The sequence below is a fragment of the Polypterus senegalus genome, chromosome 4 (assembly GCF_016835505.1).
Source record: "Polypterus senegalus isolate Bchr_013 chromosome 4, ASM1683550v1, whole genome shotgun sequence".
NCBI lineage: Eukaryota > Metazoa > Chordata > Cladistia > Polypteriformes > Polypteridae > Polypterus > Polypterus senegalus.
Window position 1 is genome coordinate 245,892,014 of NC_053157.1, and position 14,024 is coordinate 245,906,037.

At 39.3% G+C, this 14,024-nt stretch overlaps 1 long non-coding RNA gene across 1 annotated transcript; it reads left to right on the plus strand.

Annotated features, from left to right (window-relative positions):
- Positions 1–4,732: 4,732 nt before the first annotated feature.
- On the plus strand, positions 4,733–10,510 carry LOC120528416. Its single transcript, XR_005633509.1, has 3 exons — positions 4,733–4,772; positions 9,489–9,554; positions 10,426–10,510. It is a non-coding gene; the product is annotated as an uncharacterized LOC120528416 (long non-coding RNA).
- The last annotated feature ends 3,514 nt before the right edge of the window (positions 10,511–14,024 follow it).

Sequence of the window (14,024 nt, forward strand, 5' to 3'; positions counted from 1 at the left end):
TTTTGTTGAGCTAAGATCTTATTAGCCTTCTCCCAATGTTCATAGTAATGATGTGATTTAAAGATGAGTTGTTGAGTTTCTTTTGTTGTTGAGAGACATCCTCACAGACTGACCTCCACTTTTGTTTGTGCTTTTATGCTTGTGTGCTTTTGTTGTTTCCTCTTAGAAAACTTGAAATCCCCCATCTAAATACATGCTGATTGTGCAATTTTTCAGCCAGGGTTCCTCCCCTGGCTGAGGTAAAAAGTCTTGTTTCATGTCTTTTTTGTTCATTTATTTATGTTAACGTTCCTTTTGTTGGGTATGCACATTATTCTTTGTATTTGATCCCGTCTATAAGCTGTCTGTGTTATGCTTTTCTATTTGTTTTGTGTGTGGTTTCCCAATCACCAACAAGAACTGCCCTCCACCCTTAAATACTGTAGAGTCTCCCACAATTCCTAGCAGTTTTTTTAATGCACTCTGGGAGTTTGGTGAGTATTTGTGTTCTTTTGGATGGGCCTTATGATTTGGATTGATTTCTAAACCTGTCCTTTGTTGTTTGACTGCACTTTTTGGATTCTTTTTTAAAACTTTGTTTCTTTAGATTGCCTTGTCTGGCTCAACAGAATGTCTGTGTATTTGGAATTCTACTTTGTGAAAATAAATATTTAACTTTATAAAGATGTTGTGAGGTCCTTTCTGTGTCTAGCCTGGAATTTTGATGGTGTCCTGGTGGACCTTATTGGAAGTGCATTTGGGAATTACGTGCATTGGAACTCCTAGTTCACCAAAGACGACTCACTAACACTCCTGTTCTTGTTGTTCAATTATTTCTAAATTTCTTAAATTAATTTGATTGTGATGCGTAGCAAACTTATATTAGTACCCTATCAGTTGAAATACAACCAATCCAAACTCCTTCATCCTACCCCAAGATTTCAGGTGTTCATTAAGGTTTCTAATCTCCTCCATCCACCTCGACTAGTGTGTAGCACAGGCAGAACTTTGGAACACTTTTTCACTACCACTCCTCAGTTTTGCACTTAACTCCTTAAATTTATCCTACAGAACAGACAGTCTGACTCTACCTCTTATAATTGGTCACTGTGTACTGGACACCATTGACAGTGACAGCTGGATCCTTCCCTGCTATGACTAGAAGCCTAACCATCCAACTAGGGAGTTTTTCCACATGTGGACTGAAAAGCAACGCATTACATGAGACTCTCTGTATCTGGAGCATCATCTCAATTCTCCTATACCTGAATCCCATATTATCATATATAAATGAAATATTTTCTTCTTCTTCTTCTTATTATTATTATTATAATAATAATTATTATTATAATTATTATTATTTCCTCAATCTTTATAGAGACTGGTGCAATATCATGAAAACAGCAGAACACCTCCAGCTTTGGGGTTGATGATCCTGGACAGCATGATCTTTTTACCTTACTTGTATGTCCACTATGACACACCTCCATAGTAACCCATCTCCTCTAGGTGTCACCATACAAATATGAGCCAGAGTTGCAATGGCAAACTCATTAGTAATAACGAGAATTTCATAAATGAAGTAGAACATTTTAAACACAGAAATAAACGCTCACAACTCTGAGGTTTAGAATGAAAAAGTGACGGTGAAAAGTAAATAAGCAAACAGTTCATGTAATTAAATAAAGTCAGAATCCCCTTGACCAACACCTAGTTCCTCCTGTTTAAGATCTCCGTGTCACAGGTTTGACATGGTAGCACCTCACACCCACAACTAGAATATAACTGTTACACGCAAGTCTCTGGCCCAGAAATACTACTTACATTTGAAATAATTACCTTATAACATGCAGGTTCACTCCTCTATACCCAAACTTCTTTTTCTTCTTCTTTTTCTTTTTCTTCTTCTTCACTCCAAGTGTGTTTTCCACTCCTAAACCCAGACTGTACAACATAAGCCCTTTTAAAAGGTAGACCTTTGTAAAACTACCAGGTTAAATGAAGTCCTGATAAGACAGTAGAGCTGATCCCCTAGCAGCTCCTGCCAATGGCTCTCAAGATCCTTCACAAGGATACCTTTTAAGATGTAGCCAACGTTTACAGTATGCTACTATGATCTGTAAAGTTTATTTTATTGTATCTGATTTTACTCAGATAGATAGATAGATAGATAGATAGATAGATAGATAGATAGATAGATAGATAGATAGATAGATAGATAGATAGATAGATAGATAGATAGATAGATAGATAGATAGATATGAGCAGAAACAAGAGAGATCAGAATGCAAACACATTTAGGTAAGCCAGCTGACAGAAAATATGGCACGGCAGGATTGTTGCCCTATTTGGTGCGTGGAGAATTTAAGAAAGAATTCCATGTGCAGTGATTTGTATTGATTTCAGTAGGTGTGACCGATGGCCTAGAAGTTTATTTCAAAGCCATGCAATTCAGTTGACAGAAGTAAACTGCCAGAGAAGATGGACACAGGCCTGTGAAAGACACACAGGCTGGCTATTTTACATGTGACCACAGTCTATTGAAGGCATAAATGATGAGAACAGGTGAAGGTGCTATTTGGGGTCAGTCCAGAAATAAACAACCCATCTGGCAGCTGGCCATATCTGAAAAAAAATCAACGAACATTTAAATATATGATTGGTTATAATGAAGAGGATCCAACAAAAAGTCAGAAGTGTCTCTGTACCATTGAACATTCCGCTGGAGGGGAAACATGGTCGTCAGCATTTCCACAATTTAAAGAACTTGCTGTGATGACTATACTCTCCCTTGGCTCCTCTCTGGCCTGTATATGTATGTAAATGGATTATACATTGTATTATGGAAATGGAAGTTATCATCCATCCATTATCCAAACCGCTATATCCTAACTACAGGGTCAAGGGGGTCTGCTGGAGCCAATCCCAGCCAACACTTGGTGCAAGGCAGGAAACAAATCCCAGGCAGGGCGCCAGCCCACCGCAGGAAGTTATCATTTAAATCAAATTAAATACATATATTTCTTTTTGTACCATATTTCACTTGTCTGATTATTTTCCCACCATGGTTAGAAAAGAGATGGGTGTTGGCTCTAGTCTGTTTTACATCAAGATAGGACACATCCCAGTGGAAAAAGAGTGCCCCCCTGCTGGATACATAGGACTGCATACTCCATAAAGTCCTGCAGGTGCCTTAATAGGAGCATCAGCAAAGAGAAGATGATACCCTGCATAGTGGGGTGAACGTATTGTCTGGAAGGTGGTCTTCAACTTCCCTTCCTTCTGTGATTAAAGTACCAAACAAACTGCCCTTCACAGCATCAAAATATCAACAAATGTGCTTAGTGATTGTTAATTCTTATCATGGTGACTCAATTCTAAATATTTATCCTATTAATTCAGATTTATGTGAAAAGAGAGATGGAAGAAAATGTGAAGAGCTTCACTGAGACTGAGAGTATCAAAGAACAAGAAAAGAGAGAAACTGAGAAGGCTGAAGGAGTCATGGAGCAACTGGAGAAGGAGATTGAGGAGCTGAAGAGGAGAGAAGCTGAGCAGAAGGAGCTTTCAGAGACCAAGGACCATCTCCACTTCTTACAGGTGAGAGCGACACTTCACAGGGAGTCTGATCAGAAGGGGTGTGTGGGACCTGAGAACATTTAGAGAGAAATTTAAAAGATATAAGGAGGTTGTACAACATGACGAGAGCAGGTCATTCAGCTCAGCACAGATTGTCTTTACATATTTCCTTAACATTTTCAATATTCTGTTTACAAACATTTTAAAGTTCATACCTCCATTTGTATGATAGGCCAACCAACTACAGCTGTCTCTGTGACAAAGTGAATTTTTATGAAATTTTAAAGATGATGTATAATAAAGGATTGTGTCATCTCTTCTGCCAGGTGACATTCTAATGTCTCTTTCCTTAAACTGATCAGATTCAAATCCTTCAGCATTTCCTCACAGCTCTGACCCCACAGTCCAGTCTTGTCTCTCATCTCTCATCTTTCTTGTGTGATTTAATTTCACACTCCACACAATAGTCCTGATGTCAACTGTGTTTTGCTGATGTTAGGGAGATGATCTTGATTTCTGATCCTAACATTGTTGGCGCTAATTTGCCATAGCTGTCTCTCCTTTGTGTGGCCGATGATGGTGATGAAGACACAAAGGCTCCCAGGAGTTCCTCACAAGTCTAATTTAGGCCTGCAGACCGTCAATTGCATAATCACATTGAAGAGCTTTCTCCCTACATGTGTTAATCTTTATATTTAATTTAATTAAGTTTGTCTCAGAACCATAAAAAGACAAAAGCCTATTTTTGGTGTGCCAAGTCAATTCAACATGAGCCTGCCCCCTCTATCTCCTTATCTTGATTCCCCTCTCATGGAGACCTAAATGAAAAGCTCGTTGATAGTTAAGGTCGATAATCTCTGATGCTCCACTACATTCCACTGAATATTCTCTCATAAATAACCAACAAGTCAATGACAGGCGTTCTCACCATCTAAACCCATGCTGAATGCCCATCATACTGATAATTAATTCAGAAGAGCCCCCTCTTATCAGCATTACTTACTTTTTAATGTCTCCTTTCTGAAATCTCATCCTCCATTCTCTCCTAATGCAGACTTTCTCATCTCGCTGTGTTCTTCCTGCTGATGGAGATTCACTGAGCTTCACTGTCATTGCTGATTTCTCATCTGAGGGCCTGAGAAATGAGCTGTCAGGTCTGAAAAAGAGTCTGGAAAAGATCAGCCAGTGTGAGATCATGACAAGGACTCCATCAGGTAAGTATGAGGGTCTGGTGACATTGTGTTTGTTATTGAAGTCCATGAGGAGGACCAGAGTGACAATAAGAGGACTTTAAGAGGTGAGATGCATGAAGATCACTGGCTCCCTAACACTAAACTATCAGCCTTTGCAGTTAAGGATTTTTCAGTTTTTTGCGCATTTCACCATGACTAGCTGAGTTATAAAAGACTCTCAAAATAAACATCTGCTTTAAATTAGAAGTTTTGGAATTTCAAGTTGAAATATTATATTTCTTATACTCTTTCCATATACTCTCTTAATAATCTATTTTTTCATTTAACATTTGGATTCTTTTTATTTCTTTTGCTTTCCTGAATTTAAGATTAATCAACAGAAATGTGTTAGAAATGGCCAAGCTGGTTTAAAGTACAAATGAAGCTACAGAACAGCTACGCTATACCTACTCTAGCTAAAAGACAAATGGCAGCCTGAGGGCATAAAGACAAAGATTCCTTGATCTCATGAAACACAAATTAATCTCTTTAGACAGAAGTCCAAAGAGGATGTCTGGAGAAGACCAGGTGCTGCTCACCACCTGCTTAATATCATTTTTACAGTCAATCCTGCACCTAGCGGGGTTGGGCGCAACCATGACACTTGTCAGGGGCCCTCCCTTTTTCGAGTTTTTTTTTTTCTCAAAAGGTCCTTTATTATCAAGAAGGGTCGCATCGACGTCATACAGCGGTCGCCGGTGGGTACGATCTCGGATCTAGCTGCTTTGAGTTTGAACTCCATTTCCGTCATCCGTCGAACCATGGAAAAATGCAAGTCCGACAGCTTCAGCGGCATTCTTATAAAGGCTGTCCCATGTCCGTCATCAAGATAACATATGCAAGTCGGAATAAACTATTCCTAGTTAACCATTGACTTTTAAAATCCTTCGTCAAAAACCAGGTTTTCGAAATTAAGTGGCGTTTTAAAATATACGCACATATTTGAAACACGAAAGGGGCCCGAACTCTGTCAGCTGCCTGGGGCCCAGAATTTCCTAGGTGCGGACCTGCTACAGTGAACATAGTGGCATGTGAGGGAGATTGAGAGACCAGTCAGAAATGAGGGAAAGATGAATGAGGCAAATCCAGAGAGGCTCATGAAGAACACGTGTGACCTCAGACCGGGGCGACGGTTCAATGACCAGGGTCCTCATGCATAAACTTTGTGTACGCCCATTTCCACGCTCACATCATGATGTATAAAACCTAAACGTGGCATAAAGCCATGAACATTCTCATGCCAGCACCCAACATGTGTATGCGTTCTCCGCTCAGTTTTGCAAATTGTCGGCACCCAGTGTCCAAGCAGTGCTACTATTCCTCTGTGGTTTCCCTTTCTTTTTAAGATTCACATTCCGAACGCGACTTTATTATATACACTGAAATTAACCGCACATTGTTTATTAATTTAAGTCATCTGATTGTAAGCAACCTGAAACCATGTAATGGTGCACTGAATGGCCAAACTATTCCAAATACCATCACTGCTTTAGTGTTGTTATCCCCAGTGCACCACTAAGTATTTAACCCACTGCATCGGAATGTGGAATCACAGCTGTACAGCAGCTGATCGGATTATCAGAATACAGCATTGAGCACATGCTGCCTTGGCCATGCACACAGTCTATTTGAACTTCATCCATACAGTACAACGCTTCAGAGCCTTTCCTGTAGGGACCTTGTGGTTCAGAAACAGTTTAATCCCAAGAGCTCTAAATGCACTCAATCAGTCCATCAAGTGCTCACCTCACTGTAAACCTGCACTACAGTTGTAATATTGTACAATTTGAGTCACTTTATAAAGTACATATTTTCATATGGTGAAGACTGGTTTCTAAGTCAATTTAGATTACCAACTGCTATCTTCTTGGAGCTCTTGATATCATTTTTAAGATGAAATGCATTAAAGCATGTTTATTACATTATACAGATAAGTTTTAAACTTCATTAAAATAATATATATTGTTAATAATTAAACATGTGAGGACATGGTGGACAGCACTAGTGATATCATTTTTAAGATAATATGCAGTAAAGGAAGCATATTACATTATAAAGATTCATTTTAAACTTCATTTAAATAATGTAAACTGTTGTTAGTTAAACGTGTGGACATGGTGGACAGTGGTATTGATGAGCTGGTGCCCCATTCAGAGATTGTTCCTGCCTCGCGCTGTATTCTTGCTAGAACTGGCGTGTCACTGGAAGGATAGATTGATGGAATAATTAAACTTGTACTATGAAGTACTATAACTGGGCTGATTGTGTGGCGATTGGTTACTTGGAGAAAGAAAAGGAAGGACAGGAATTTGAGGTTAGTATGTTTGAAAGAGACAGAACTGCTGCAATATATTATTTCATCGAAGGTCTTGCACGGCACAGCAAAATTCTTGAGGGAGGCAGGAACAATCTTTGGATAGGACGCCAGCTCGTAACTATCACTGTACCACCGTGTTCCCATGTTTAATAACAAGCTTTAATTCCCATCATCATGAAAATGATATCAAGTATACATCTCAGTATTTAAATTATTCAGAGAACTGTAATATCACGAAAGAAATGGATTTTGTGTCCTGTCGGATAAAGAGAAAGCCCGTTTAAGGAGCACATAGTGCTTCACACACATAGAGTACATAGAAAACATAAAAAATAAAGCATTTAATGTGCTACTTTAGTTACGATGGAATTTGAGAAACTAGTAAATTAAACAATTTTAAGATGAAGTTTATAATGTTCTACTTCAGTGGTTCTCAACCTGTGGGGCGGGCCTCCCTAGGGGGGCATGAAGTAACAAAAAGGAGGGCGCGAAGATGTGAATAAAGAAAACAAGAATCGAAAATATGAAAAATACATCTATTGAAACCAAAACAAATTAACTTAAACTACATTCTGACACTAGAATAATAAATACAGAGTTACATAAATGTCGATAAAAGTTAAGTAGGTATAATAAAATATGCATCTATGATATATCATTCATTAAAAAAGAACAAATTGGTATTAGTGGGCTCCTTTCAAAAAAATGTTAGGGGAGAGCAATCAAAACTGTTATGAAAACTCGGGTCGCAAATACTTAAAGGTTGAGAAATGCTGTTCTACTTTAATGACAAAATAAACTACGTGATTAAAGTGCAAATTTTGAGACTAATGTTGACATTTCAAGCTTTTTTCCCCACTGTGTGCCTATTTTATTTTTTTTTCTCTGTAAGCTTCCGTATGACACTCAGATGGTGGCGACTTTGATATCTGACCATTTCTTATTTATTTTGGGCGCTTTGTGACTTTCTGAACTTAAACTTTTGAGTTTCTCAGCCCCTCTGTCACTCGAACAACTTCTTTTTGTTGCTTATACCATTGTTTAAACCAACAAATAGTACGTTTTTCTTTGCCTCCACTTGGTATTCAATGAAATTTTCTTTTCCCTTATGCTTTTGCCATTGTCTTTTCACAGAATGCAAAATATGCATAGGGGCTATTTATATTTATTTGCCTATTCAAAAAGGCGTATTTCTGGGAGGAGTCTGGGAGGAGCAACAGGCGTGTGCACGATCGTTACATTTCACACAGATCGGGATTTACAGTACGCAGCAGAAGAACGTGGAAGTTGGCGTACACACAGATTTATGTATCGTTTTTTTTTGTGTGTATGCACATTTCCACTTTTGTCCATATGCCATGTGTTACTGTGAATTCTATGCATGACGTTATGCATGAGGACACTGAAGCCTACAATCGAGACAACTCTGCAGTGACTTTGTAACAAGTATCCGATTGTCCTTGAGTGCCTAATACTCAGACCCAAAGAGCATGTGTGGAGAAATCTAAAAATAGCAGTTCAAAGACGCATCCCATCCAAATTTAACAGAGCTTGAGAGGACCTGCCATGAAGAATGAGATCAACTGGCCAAATCCAGTTTTGTAAACCTCGTAGAAACACTTAGTCATGAAGACTGCCCAAGGGGTTTCTTTAAAGTATTGAATTAAGTGTCTGAATATTTCTACGAAGGAGAAATTTCTGTTTTTAACTTCTAATAAATTTGTAAACCTTTCTGAGAACTCATACTTACTTTGTCATTACAGGCTACTGAGTGTAGATTGATGAACAAAAAATGGCAAATTAAAAAAAGTGAAGGGGTCCAAATACTTTCTGATTCACTGCATTCCTATTTTCGATATGAACTGTAAAACAGGAGACAAGAGAAGATAAAGATTTAGGGCACCTTAAAAGGTGAACCCCATATAATTGATGGATAAAGCTGAGAAACAGTTGGTCAAAAAATAAGGTCTCTTTAGACTGAAGTCATCATCACAACATAATAGCATAAAATGGTGGTGATGCACCTTAAGAATAAGCCAGATGGGAACAGGGGGTGGCAAATGGGGTCTGTGGGCCAGAAGTGACGCCATTGGGACTGTCAGTTGTCTGATCTGTAGGGGAGGAAGGATTAGAAGAATTAGGCAACAGTGCCACCTCTCGACTTGTGATGGAATTACAATGAGATAAGCCTTTGTATTGTCTGCCAAGTGCACGTGTGTGACAGGATATTGAAATCGACATTATGCCTCATTTCTTAGATACTTTATATTTGTTTCATTTAACTGCAGCACATTTGTAATACGTGTTTAAGAACTAAACTAAGATCACACAATGCCATCTTCACAGTTTCCATTCTTCTTCTCTTTTCTTTTTATTTTCAGGTCATAAAGCTCCAGTTTTCACCCTCCAGCCTCCTGAACCTCAGAGCAGAGACGACTTTTTAAAATGTGAGTTTGTGCTTTGACTGAATGGATCATCACAATAATAATCATTGAAGTTTTAATAGAGCAGGACAGGCTTAGGATATGAATGTCTGAGTGTTGTGTGACTGAGGGGCTTTGAGTGATGGGGGTCCTGCGACTGGTTCATTATGGGATAGAGAGACTCAGGCAGTAAATCACCAAAGCCGTCTGTTGAACCCGAGTCTTGATGTGTCCAAAAATGTTAACAAAAAAACACAGGCTTTCTTTATCCATGTATATAAATGTGGATATGAAGCCGAAAGTATCAGAAAAAAAAGGTACAATTTTATCAGAATTAAGTTGAACCTGACAAAAGTCCTTGTCATCCACAATTCTTTAATCCACAGAGCAGACACTTTGCTTTGGGTTCTCAACTTCACAAATTTTAAACATTAAAACAAATGAAAATGGCAGAGAAAATTATTGGGGGTCCTTACAAGTTCAAAGACCTCACTAGACTGTCATGACATCTCAAGCTGACTGATTCCACTGAGGATCTCCAAAAAATAACATAAAAATAAAATAAAAGTCCAAATTGAAATTGGACCAGCAGTCAGTGTGGATAGTCCATCTGAACTCGGACCTTGACGGTGACTTTATGATGTTTATCATAATTTCTGATGACTGAGATGACTTCCAAATGTCTGACTTGCCTGGTTTTCACTTTGTTGCCATCTTTTTCTAATTTAATTTTTAATTCTCACAGATTCTCACCAATCAGATGAGCTCTTTACTATTAGTATCTCGTCAGCGCAGCTCCTGATTGGGTTTTGTTAATTGTCTGTGTTGTGCTCCACCCCCAGTCCCATTACACTCTCCCAGATTTTCTCACTCATTTTATTTTCTCTCCTTTCAGACTTCTGTCCCCTCACACTGAACATCAACACGGCACACAGAGACCTCCATCTGTCTGAAGGAAACAAGAAGGTGACATGTGAGGGAACCAAAGCCGAATATCCTGATCATCCTGACAGATTTGATCACTTGGCCCAAGTTCTATGCAGAGAGACTCTGACTGAGACTCGCTGTTACTGGGAAGTGGAGTGCAGTGGACACTTCATGAAGATTGGAGTCGCATATAAAGTACTGAGCAGGAAAGGAAGGGGCTGGGAGTGCGGCCTTGGAAACAACGACAAGTCCTGGTGTTTGCAGCGGTCTCTTTCCCAGTACTCTGTGCATCACAATAACAAAGAGACTGCAATCAGCACCCCCTACAGCCCCAGAATAGGTGTGTATCTGGACTGGCCTGCTGGCTCTCTGTCATTTTATAGTGTCTCACACACAATGACCCTCCTGCACAGGTTCAACACCTCCTTCACTGAGCCACTCCATCCAGGGTTTTGTCTTGGTTGGAAGTGCAGTGTAACAATCTGCCATCTGACACCAGGTGACCACTAACCAGTACCCTCCACCGGTCACTTGATGTCCCTACAAGTGCAGTTCCTCTTTGTGTTTGTAGTTTGGGGTGAAATTAAATTTACAGGATTGGAGGTTAGCACCTCCGTAATTTGATTTCTGGATGAGAATGCGGGGTGAGTGCGACTGTCAGGGTCTCCATTATTATTGGGTTTGAGTATCCAATCAGCTGTGTCACCTCAGACTTATAAATACCAGTCTGACCAGCAGGGGTTACTGTTTATTCATGGGCTGATACCCCAACAATTGCTGTGCCCTTTGAATGTCATTGAATATCACCTGTTAAGTCAGTCAATATAGCGCCTTTCAGTAGTGCTGCTCCATCAGGACCACATGCTTGTCTAAGTGTCAAATTCTAAATTCCAGTAACTATTTAGTAGCAGAGAGTGACAGAAGTGACGGAAGTGCTGGCCTCTCAACAGACATTGACTGCACCCTCTATTAGTTACTCCGGTGGTCTGTCACCTCTGAATAAATTCACTGTGCATGTTTAAAGACGAGGACTCATCGCTCAGTCACATGTCGGCCATACTGATGGAGTTTGGTGTTTTACTGAGTCACTTGGTGTCACGTTAGACATTAAACTGCACCTCCTCCTTGTTGTTCCCACTGTCACCCAACCTCAAGAAGATGAGTCAGTTGACTGACTTCACCATTACTGTCAGTGTTCAAAGTGATCACTTTTATCTTTCCTCTGACACACACATTCTGAGAATTAATTTACAATTCCCTCAGGACCCTTAAGGAGTGTCGTGTCACCTTACATCAGTCTGTGTGAAGAAGCCAATGAAGGCCCAGGCTGACAGCCTGTGTATTACAGGCCTCACCAGCAGATGGCAATGTTGACTTCTAAATCTGTCATCTTCATGGAGCCTGAGGGGTTAAAAGGAGGAGGAGAAGATGAAAAAAGAGTGAGGGGTGAGGATGATAGAAAGAGCATCGCGGGGATAAAGGGTGTGATGAATGACATGAGACAGAGTTAGTCAGACGAGTGTGTCACTTCTTTGTGAGTTTTGTTCCTCCCACCTGATCTTCTCCTCTCTCTCGCCACACGCTGATGGCCGTCCTGTAATCACAGATTGTATTCCTCATTGATCAAATCTGTATCTCGATGTGTGACTGACGTCTGATTCTTTAACACTAGAATTACCAAAGCCTACAAAAAAACTTGTAAATCCATCCCACCTTAAATCCCTTTTCACCTCTCCGTCAGCGTCTTTTGTCTTTTTAATGTTTCAATAAGCAGCAAACAGCCTGCTATAACATCACCCCCACCAGCACACAGTTTTCTCAGCTCAAGTCTGTTTACCTGCATGTCAGTTGCTTAGAGTTGTATAGAGTGAGAAGTCAAGCAAAATGACACCTTTCATAAATACTATATCGTTATTTGGGACACATGCATTTCATATGTGTTCCGTGTCTACAACTATCCATGTAAACACATTGTTTGCGCTTCGAGAAGTTACAAACTAAATTAAAGGTAATGTCACTTTTCAGACACAAACGAGATTATATTTGAAAATAACCTCATTCGTATTTTCCCTGATTTCTCGCCCTCAAAACAGCTTCTAAGTGTGCCTCTTTTTATAATATTTAACAGCGCTTACGAAAAGACGATATCAGATACAGCCTCTTGTATCTTGACAAACTGAAAGTGGATATTCAAGGCAAACATTACATATTTAACACTATGGAGGAAGCAGATAAAGAGTTATGAAAACTGATCCCGACACTTTCCTGCAATATGACCGTGAGTCGCACCCTATCATGGCATCATAAAGAATTCACCAACTGTCTGATTCGCTTGCAATGACACTGGTACTGTAATTATACATCCTTTTCCCTTCTCATTCACTGTCTGTTTTTGTTTTAATTACAATTATATGCGTATGTACAGTATGTATGTGTGGAAGAAATTAAATTAGCAACCCTTTTTTTTTTCTTTTTTTCTATTCTAAAGCATCATACCCTTGGTTTATTGCTGTTGTTGTTATTATTATATTAGGCTTTACTATGCTTATCCAGGGCCATTTTTTAACACCATTCCCTGGGTTTACTATCTTAATATTTCAAGACTGTTGAAGATTGTTTTTTTTTTTACTTTATGCTTATAGTATTTAGACTCAATTTTAATTCTCATACGTCGCTGCTGGGGGGCTTGTTTTGCTTTGGACGTGCTCTGTCTCTAGGTATGTCAGAGGACTGGGACTTTGTGAAGTGTGGTTCAGCCTCACGTGGGGAGGAAAAACGGGGGAATGGGGGGACTGGGGGGGGAGAAAGAGAGCAAGCTATCTCTAATCTATCCTTTATATCCATATAATTATGATTACCAGTGTAACAATAGTCTGCATGGCAATAACTCGTTGGAAAATTGAAAATTAAGGTCAAAGCTGTCTCACTTTCGGTTAAGACTACAAAATGGCATCAAAAATTCAGAATTAATGTCTCCATGATGGGGCAGTTAACTTTGTGAGCTGGAATGTTAAAGGCCCGAGTCAAAAATTAAAAAGAAAGTATTCTCTCACCTAACAGGTCTAAATGCTAAAATAGTATTTTTACAGGACACCCACTTATTAACTAAGGATCAGTTCCGGCTGTAAAAAGACTGGACTGGCCAAATGTTCCATTCCAGCTTTACAAAAAAAAAAAAAAACTAGAGGTGTGGGAATTCTCATACATAGAACAGTCTAATTTGTAGCATCAGATGTAACATCCAATCCTAAAGGGAGATATGTGATTGTCATGGGCAACTTATTTAACTGTAAAGTGATTATGATAAATGTTTATGCACCCAATGTCGATGATAGGGAATTCATGCAAAATGTATTTTTATCCATTCCCAGTGTGAATGCTCATAAAATTATAATGGCTGGGGATTTTAATTGAGTTTAAAAACGAGACCTAGATAGGTCTCCTGTCACAGGGGCAATGACATCTAACACTGCAAAAACAATTACACAGTTTTTAACTGACCACAACTTATCAGACCCCTAGAGATTTCTAAACCCAAACTCAAGAGCATATTCCTTCTACTCACCA